Source organism: Colossoma macropomum, unplaced genomic scaffold, assembly GCF_904425465.1.
Source record: "Colossoma macropomum unplaced genomic scaffold, Colossoma_macropomum, whole genome shotgun sequence".
Taxonomy (NCBI): domain Eukaryota; kingdom Metazoa; phylum Chordata; class Actinopteri; order Characiformes; family Serrasalmidae; genus Colossoma; species Colossoma macropomum.
The window spans coordinates 7,429,328-7,438,732 of NW_023494788.1; the positions used below are offsets into that span (position 1 = coordinate 7,429,328).

The window sequence follows — 9,405 nt, forward strand, 5'->3', positions numbered from 1 at the left end:
CTATGAAACCAAGAAAATTGAGATAAAAGATTATTTCGCCGCATTCTGTTTTGCAATGACACTCTTATTTTGTCTTGTGTAATAAATCCAGTGCACCCCTTTCCCTTACAGTAGTGTGCTTTTGCCCCTATTAAATACATATAAATATGTTTAATTTTTTTCAGTAGGTTGTGCAAGTGTACTACAATATAGTTGATCTTATTTATTTAGATTTTTTAATTTTATTTATTATTTTTATATTCTTTATTTAAATGTTATGTATTTACATATTATATATTATTTATTTTATTTTTTATCTGTTTTACTTTTAGTTTTTCAGTTCGATTATATTTAAGGTACAAGGAAATCCACTGTCAAAAAGACCATTTTTATTCAAAAGTTCAACAAATGGATTATATCTCCAAAGTCAAAGAGTAATCGTGTTAAAAAATCATGATCGATTTTGAGCAAAATAATCGAGATTATGATTTCTGCCATAATCGAGCAGCCCTAGTTGTAGTCACTATTCGCCTGTGATAATGACTGTACTGTGACAAGTGGCCCTGACTCCTCTGTGAGGGACGGAGCGCCACCCCGCGGCGGGTTTGTATATGGCGGTTGAGTGAAGGCTGTTCAGAGGGGCTTGAGCACGGGGCGCCGCCTTGTGCTCGCTGGAACCAATCGGAATTCTGCTCTGTACTTTGTAAACAACAAGGTTGCACGTTGCCTGCAAACTTTACTACGAGCACTACGGGCGCTTTGCTGATGCCAGGAACCGACAGACCCGCGTTCACTCGGGTAAGGGACACGCCGATTATCCGCCGATACACTCTTCATCCACTCACGGCCAACAGCAGCGGAGGACGGGCCGCCGTTTTTTTCTGCCCCGCTTTTCCTCTCTTTCTTTCTCTCTGTCGGTGAACTCGGGCTGGTTACTACGGAGTTGGCAGACATCCGGGACGTTCGTGGGTGAAAAAGAGCGAAGCGCAGTTGTATGTTGGCTGAGTTTGGCAAGAAATGTGGAGAAAAAAGTTGCTGTTTCGCTCTCAGCTGCCCGCTGGAGTTTGCTCAGCTTTACTGTCAGCTTTGTTCGGCTTTATTTGAACCGTTTAACGTGTCCGTTGTGTTCAGTGAGACGGTGATTTGGCTCGTCTTGCGCAATTGTTCGGTGTTGAGGTTTTTGGGGTGATGATGGGATGTGGCTATAGGCTAGCTAGCGCTGGATTTACCCTGAGAATGAAGCCGAAGTCAGTCTTATTATTCGCCAGCTTCTTGTTCGGATTTTCACGTTGCACCTTAAATGGTGCAGCAGTTCCACTGTTTAAGGTGGAACGGGAAATTCGAACAAAAAGATGGTAAATGAGAACCTGACTGAAGCCTCGTAGCTTAAGAGCGGTTTAAACACCCATAGTTTGTTTTTTGGGCTGTATGTTCAAGGTCGCAGAGGTTTGCTTTGGTTATTTATTATTATTTTTATTGTTATGTTGTGTGCTGAGGTGGGTGTGGTGTGAAGACACAGTGTAAAAAAAAAATTACACTTTGGTTGGTTTGTCATCTTGACTTGAAAAAGCTATTATCAAGATTTCCCGCCTTTGTTGTTCAGGTAAAGTATAATAAAATCTTTGTTGTGTGTGTGTATATCTATCTGTGTATCTATGCATCTATCTATGTATGTATCAATCAGTCAATTTCTCCTCTCTCTCTCTCTCTCTCTCTCTCTCTCTCTATATATATGTGTGTGTAGTTATGGATGAATTGCTGCTGCTGTGGAATCTGTTCATGGTGATTTTCCATTATCGTTGCTCACAATCTTGTGATCGTTGCTGTTAATGTTGACTTGCTTGATGTCATTATTTGTTGAGCTATAAACATTATGGGATTATGTTGGTAGCTTTGTTAAAAGGATACTGTACAGTACACCTAATGCCTTTGCCACCCTGTTAGTGACCTGTGCAGAAGTCATTGACCACCCTTGTTATTGAATTCCCAGTGAAAACAGCAATTAGGTACAAGTTATTCATTTTTTGGGGGATATTTCTGCGAAGATTAGCTAAAAGATGATTCACTTACATAAGGAAAGAGAAAGTCAAAGGAAAATAAGTGAAAAAATAGGAATTTCCAAAACTGGAGTTCAAAAAATCTTTTAAGGATATAGTGGAAATGGGGGTCCTAACAAGAACGCGAGACCTGATAGACCAACACAGCTGTCGCCGTCAGATAAACAGTACTTAAAGCTTTCATCTTTGAGAGATAATCAAGCTCCGTTCTTGCTTCAAAACTGATACCATCAGTGCTACGGGTCTGAAAGGATGTGAAGCTGACAAGCCCTTACTGAGAAAAGGAAATACACAACTTCTACAAATCAAACAATGAAGCTACTGGGTTCTCACAACAATGGACTGACCACCAGAGTCCAGACCTCAACATCACTGAATGTGTTTGGGATTATTTAGATCGTGAGAAATAGAAAGTGGAACTTCTAATAGTTAGAATAAACTAAGAGTGATATCTGACTTTAGTACAGTAGTGTAAATAAGACACCAGCAGTGTGACAAAGGCAGTGAGTGTCTTCTGAAACCAAGATGGAAGTGTGACTACCACTTGCATGAACTCATATTTGTAGTTTCCTTCTGGTTTCTGTTGTTAGATCTGATGGATCTTTAAGTGTTAGTGTCATTGCTTATTTATTCTGTGGGTAAACGTCCCTTAAATGTGGCAAATGGCTGTTCTTTTTGTGAAACCTATAGTAGTCATAATGAGAGGTGGGTCTGTATAATCTAAACTGCACAAATATATTAGAAATTGTTTGTAATAGCACAAAGATGGATGGACAGTGGATGGTTTTAGGTGCAGCCTGCTGGTGAAAATGCTTCTATTTTGCATTCCGTTTTAATGTAATACAAAGTTTTTATAGTAAGTAACACTATCACGATGACAGTTTGAGTGAAAAGCAGTTTGAATGTTTACATGAATTTCAGAATTTCTTAGTATTTGGTGTGTGTTTCCCTTTTGCTTTAATGACAGCGTGGGCTTGAACTGGCATGGACTCTGTATGTTTATTGAAAAGCCTTTGATCAGTAGATCAAAACCACAAAAAACATTATGGTTCTTCAATAGTTCTTTAGTAAATAGAACCATGAACACTCAAAGAACCCTTTGCATGATTAAATAGTTCTTCGAATCATGAAAGCATTTTTCAGATTGATGAAGAATGTGTTTTGTAGATGGTTCTGTATAGAACTTTCTTGAAAAGGGCTCTATATAGCACCAAAAACTATATAGAACCATAAACACTCAAAGAACCCTTTGCACGATTAAAGGGTTTTTTGCATCTTTAAGGGGTTCTTCAGATTGATGGAGATCTTCTATATAGCACCAAAAAGGTTCTTCTACTGTTAAGATGTCAAGCCTGTAACAATAGAAGAACCCTTTTCAAAAAGGTTCTATATAGAACCACATAAAACACATTCTCCATCAATCTGAACAACTCTTCAAAGACGGAAAAAAACTTCAATGATGTAAAGCGAGTGTTCATGGTTCTATGTAGAAACATTTTCTTCACTTAAGAACCCTCTTTCAAAATTGTGCCCCTGAGAGTTGTCTGGCCATGAGCTTCGCTTCAGGAGATAAGATTTTTCTATAAAAAGGCCTTAACGTGGTCAGCGTTGCTTCAATTTGAATAGTGACCTTGAATATTGCTGGATTTTGAATATTTCTTCTTCATTTTAATTGTTATTTAACTTTTCTTTGTTTTATTTTTTTTTCTTTCAAAATTCTAAAACTTTCTGTTGTTTATTTCCAGGTTTAAATGAAAAATACCAGATTTTCAATGTGGTCTCAGACGTTTGGATTGTGGTCTCAGACTTTTGGATTGTGGTCTCAGACGGTCAGACTCCACTGTTTACACAGATCAGTCATAACATTAAAAGCTTTCTACACTCATTGTCCATTTTATAAGCTCCACTCCACATATAGGTGCCCTTGTAGTTCTACAGTTACAGACTGTAGCCCGTCTGCATACTTTGTTAGTCCTGTTTCACCCTGTTCTTCAATGGTCAGGACCACCACAGAGCAGGTATTATTTGGGTGGTGGATCATTCTCAGCATTGCAGTGACACTGATGTGGTGGTGGCGTGTTAGTGTGTGTTGTGCTGGTACGAGTGGATCAGACACAGCAGCGAGTACATTTAATAAATAAATAGAATAAATAGTACAGAAAGACCCGCGACCCAGAAGGATAAGCGGCTTAGAAGATGTAGTACAGAAAGAAAGTGCGTGGCAGGTGCTTGTTTGAGACATTGTACAGTAGAACAGGATGCGGTACTGCGTCACTCTCTCTCTGTTCAGCAACAGCCATCTCTCTCTCTCTCTCTCTCTCTCTCTCTCTCTCACTCTCTCTCTTTATCTCTCTCTCATGAGGAGGAGGAGGAGAAGGAAGAGGAAGGGGTTGCTGCAGCTTCCTGCCTTAAGTGTTCAGTTAAGAGCACGTCGTCTTCTCCTGACAGCGGAGGAGATGGCTCCTCCTTAGGCAGGTTCAGAAACTGACAAGCTGCTTCTCTTTGTACTAGAGCTCTCCTTTGGAGGGACGCTGGTACAGGAGAGTCCAGGGGAAGGACATGATTACCAAAGATTCAGGTGTTGTCCAGTTTCTGTGTGCTATTCAGTCATGACTGAAAAAAAGAAATGTTCTGTGAATGTAAATGAATTGTGCACCACATTTCCATTGAATGGAGTCAGCACAGCATAAAATGCGCCTTCAGTTAATATCATATTTTTAGTTTGTAAGTCCAGTCGTGTTCTTCCCCTTAGTGTTTTTTAAGTGCATCAGATCTGTTTAGTTCTGCTGAAAGCCACCCCCCCCCGATTAAGCAGAAACAAAAAAATGGCTGGTCGTGTAGCCGTTGTGGTTTGTACTGATGTGCTCCGTCACCTGCTGTGGTTTTTTTAGGACCTCTCTTCTGAGAAATGACGTCTTTTGTGTTCTGTCAAAGCCTGACATTTGAACAGCTGACTAGAAACTGAAAAATGTTAATGGAAATAACAAATATATTACTCATAGTGAGTTCTGGGTAACAGCGGGTTAATTCCTTGCATCCTTATTTGACCAAAATGTGAAAGAGATCATTTTATCTGTATTGTTTTTAGATTTATGAAGTACAAAAATGCCTGAATAATGGCGCACTCACTACTCAACTCTGCTTTGTGTAATTTTGGATTTACCGCATATATATTATATGGGTGTGTCCCGGTCGGTGTGTTAGAAATGAAAGGACATGATAAGTCATAGCTGAAGTGTAAAATCCCTTTTTAAAACAGAACCCCCAAGAACTGTGTGTGCACTGTCTTTGTTTCTTTGTTGTTGTTGTTTACTGTGTTCTCAAACAGGAAGTGACAGGCTTCTCATCAGCAGCTGGTCGCGGGCCTTGGTTAAGATGCCCTTAGAGATGCACCTGCGCTAATTTAACGTCAGCATTTCCTGTCTTAAATGGAAATGAAGACGCATAGAAGCGAAGTGATGAGACATAAACAAGTTCACAAATATCCTCTGATAATATAATGGAGAATATCACTGTTGCTCCAAAATGGTAGCTTTACAGGAGAAGGAAAAAAAACTACTTCACTTTTAATGTAAGTCAATGGAACCAGATTTTTTTCCAAGTCATTTTGGATCATTTTTTTGGTCCATTTATCATTAAAGTTACACACAGCAGACATTTTCAAATTATATCTAAAACTGAAATATGTAATATGTGCACCACATATAAAATACGTAAAATTTAGAAGACAGCACTGCTATATTAGTGTTATCAGTGTTTTGATATATACAGTACTGTACAAAAGTCAGAGACCCTTTTTTTATTTCCAGTCAAAACAGCTATTCAGTATTCACTTTTCAGGAAATAATTTTGAGGAGATTAGATTTAAGATAATCCACTATCATAAGGAAGAGGAAAGTCGAAGTGAAAAAACAGAAGTTTCCAAAACGAGGTCGAAAAATGATTAAAAGATACCGAGAAAATGAGACTCTCTACCTACAGCCATGTAAGACCTGGTAGACCACCAAAACTGCCCCATCAGATAAACAGCACTTACAGCTTTCATCTTTGAGAGAGAGGAGAAAATCAAGCTGCTTCAGATCTGAAAACATCATCAGGTGTTTCTGTCCATCCTTCCGCTGTGAGAAGATGACTCGGAGATATGGGTCTAAAAGGATGTGTAGCTCTGACTGAGAAAAGGATCCAAAAAATAAGAAATGAAGCAAAGAAGCTGCTGGTGTTCTCAGAACAATGGACTGACCGTCCAGACCTCAACATCACTGAATTTGTTTGGGATTATTTGGATCATTAGAAGCAAATTCGACCAACGTCTAAGACTGAACTTTAGATGTGTGAAGAAAGATATCGCTGCTGACAGATCAAAAACTCATATCTCCAAAATAGTAATTTTACAGGAGAAAGAAAAACATACTTTACTTTTAATGTAAGTCAATGGAACCAGACATCTTTCCACGTCGTTTTGGGCCGTTTCTTTTGGTCCATTCATCATGAAATTTACACACAATGTAAAGGGCAACAGGCATTTTCAAATTATGTCAAAAACTGAAAAAACGACAAAAATGAAGATACAAAGTTTTGTTCTGAGAGCAGTGATACGCCTACAGATACTTTCTTTGGAAAACTGAAAGCAAGTCTCCTGAAAATAATGGAAGTTATAGCAAAGTGAAGGGTGGACATACTAAATACTGGAAAAATGATTTGGTTGTTGAGGCTTCTGTGTTTAATATGTGTTTTTCCTGACACTGAAAAGTGAATAACTTGACTGGAAATTGAATAAATATAGTTGGTCTCGGCAGCACGGTGGCGCAGTGGGTAGCGCTGTCGCCTCACAGCAAGAAGGGCCTGGGTTCGATTCCCGGCTGGGTGACCAGGGTCGTTTCTGTGTGGAGTTTGCCTGTTCTCCCCGTGTCTGCGTGGGTTTCCTCCGGGTACTCCGGTTTCCTCCCACAGTCCAAAAACATGCAGTCAGGCCGATTGGACATGCTAAATTGCCCCTAGGTGTGAGTGTGTGTGTGTGTGTATGTCTGTCTGTCTGCCCTGCGATGGACTGGCGACCTGTCCAGGGTGTATCCTGCCTTCCGCCCAATGACAGCTGGGATAGGCTCCAGCAGCCCACCGCGACCCAGAAGGATAAGCGGTTTAGATGATGGATAGTTGGTCTCTGACTTTTGCATGGTACTGTATGTGCATATCTCCCCCAGATCTTTTCTTTTTGTATTTATGTACAGAGATACGTGCAGTAAACAACTTGACAGTTGCTAAGCAGTTATTTCTGGCGTTCTGAATCATAGTTCAGATTTGAATAGGACTCTTCTCTCTTATGTGTCAGCAGTGTGTTGTAGATTCCTACATTTTGGGCTAAATGTCTTCTGACTAACTGCTTTAATGGTCTTCATCATATTGGTGCCTGGCAGGCTGATGCTTCGTTTAGTGATGACTAAGAGGGATACATTTCCTTCTTATCCTGAAACTCAGGAGGATCACTCAGAGACTCTGTAAGACTGCCAGAATATCTACTGAAATGGAAAATTGAGCTCAGCTGCGGTGGGTGAGTTTCATTTAGTTGGGGTTGGAGCATCAGTAGCTTTAAATATTTGAATGTTTGGTATCACCCAAACTCTCAGAGATATTCTTTAGAGTAAACAGTGAAACTAATCATTCTGAGTCCAGTTTCCCAAAAAACATCTCAGTGTTAAGATCATCATAACTGGTAGAGATGACTGGTGATGGTCGCTTTACCATTTTAGAATCATCTTTGTGCTACGATGCTTTTGGGAAACCCAGCCCTGATTAGTTCTCATCAATCAGCACGTTTATCTTTTTATGCGCATGACTGGTCAAAAGTTTTGAGTAATTATCTATAGTTTAGCAGCTGTTGTGAGAGAACTTAGGCCTCTTATTTGAGCTAATCACAATTGTTGTCTACAGTTGTGAGCTTTCACAGTCATATGTTTACGTTAAAACTAACAGAATGTGAATTGGGTGTGTTTTTGTCAGTTGAGTTGTGGTGCAAAAATATACAAAAATGAAAAACTAATTTATTGCACCTCATGGCATCTGATAAAAACACGAAGTACTACCTTCTGACTGGGCTATGACACCTTTAGAGGGCAGCAGTGAGCGGAGCCGGTTCTGAACATTTGGGGAGCCTAAGCAATTTAAAAAAGCACATACTTTGGGTCTCCTGGTGTCTCAGGCTTCCTGACTGACTGCTTATACTGTTTATAGCTAGAAGTGACCCTGGTGGTCAGTAACGTTTGCGTATTTGAGCAGGTGTTGCGTCTGTCATCAGTTAGGAGCTACCAAGTGTCGCCGGCTAGGAAGCAGGATAGATGTTTTAGGCCATTTTAGGCTTGAACTTATTAGTTAACAGTAATTACTCAGTAGTGATGAGCCACTCTAACGAAAAAACATATATTACCCAGTCCACCCTCTTTCTGTATTATCAGTTATTTCGGTTTTTATTTTGTTTTGAACAACCTTTTACATTAAAAAGCCAAATTATGCCTTATTTATGTTTTAATGACCCCTTTATTTTAAATTCAGGGCACCAAACAGTGCCATGCCATGTATGATTTTTACAAAAATCTCGTTCTAAGTCCTTCTTTTATAATAATAATAATAATAATAATAATAATAAACTTGTTAACAATTTCTTTAACAGTTTCTTAAGTCCCATTTATCGACCTGGATAATGTGAGGAGCAAACTCCAAAGTACTTGGTAAATATTCTGGGTATCATGGTGGGAAGTTCTGAGGCAGTTTAACTAAATTACACTGAAATGACCCACAGGCTCTGTATATTAACTGGATAAGTATGTGGTACAAGTGTGTGGCAGAGTGAAAGAAAGAGTTACCCTGTCATTGCTGCAAAAAATAAAAATAAATAAATAAACAGGTATCTTTGCTTTTCTCTATATCATTTGAGCAGAGCAGCTGCCCTCTCCCTTGTGTTAAATAGGCCTGGGCAGATCAGGACTAAAATATGAACACTTCTTATCCTGATCCTCACAAATAACCGAAGAATATTAATACTTGTCATTTTCTTTAAGCAGTAAACTCAATCCACATCAGTATTATTAAACTAGCAATTAAGTGTGTAGGAAAAAAACTACTTTTAGGAAAAAAACAAAACATTTTTTTTTTACTTCTTTGCTCCTTTAATTGTAGACATCACAAGCAATTCCCCTTTCAGTATAGTGACCTTGGTTTTACTCAGTATCAGACTGAAAAGGATGTTAGTGGTTTCGCCTGTCCCTAGTGTGAAATTTTATGACGAATGCCCCAATAGAACTGCATCAAAATGCTTGGAATAAAATCTCTTTACATTAGCTTGTATTAAAAGTAAAAACTGCAGCTCAAAGTGCTT

The 9,405-nt window shown here is 39.1% G+C and overlaps 1 protein-coding gene across 1 annotated transcript in view; it reads left to right on the forward strand.

Moving 5' to 3' along the window:
* The first annotated feature begins 686 nt into the window (after positions 1-686).
* ccnd2a (cyclin D2, a) overlaps positions 687-9,405 on the forward strand; it is a 253,009-nt gene continuing 244,290 nt past the window's right edge. The window contains exon 1 of the mRNA XM_036568215.1: positions 687-777. The gene's annotated coding sequence lies outside the window, so the exon portion shown is untranslated. The remainder of the gene's footprint in view (positions 778-9,405) is intronic.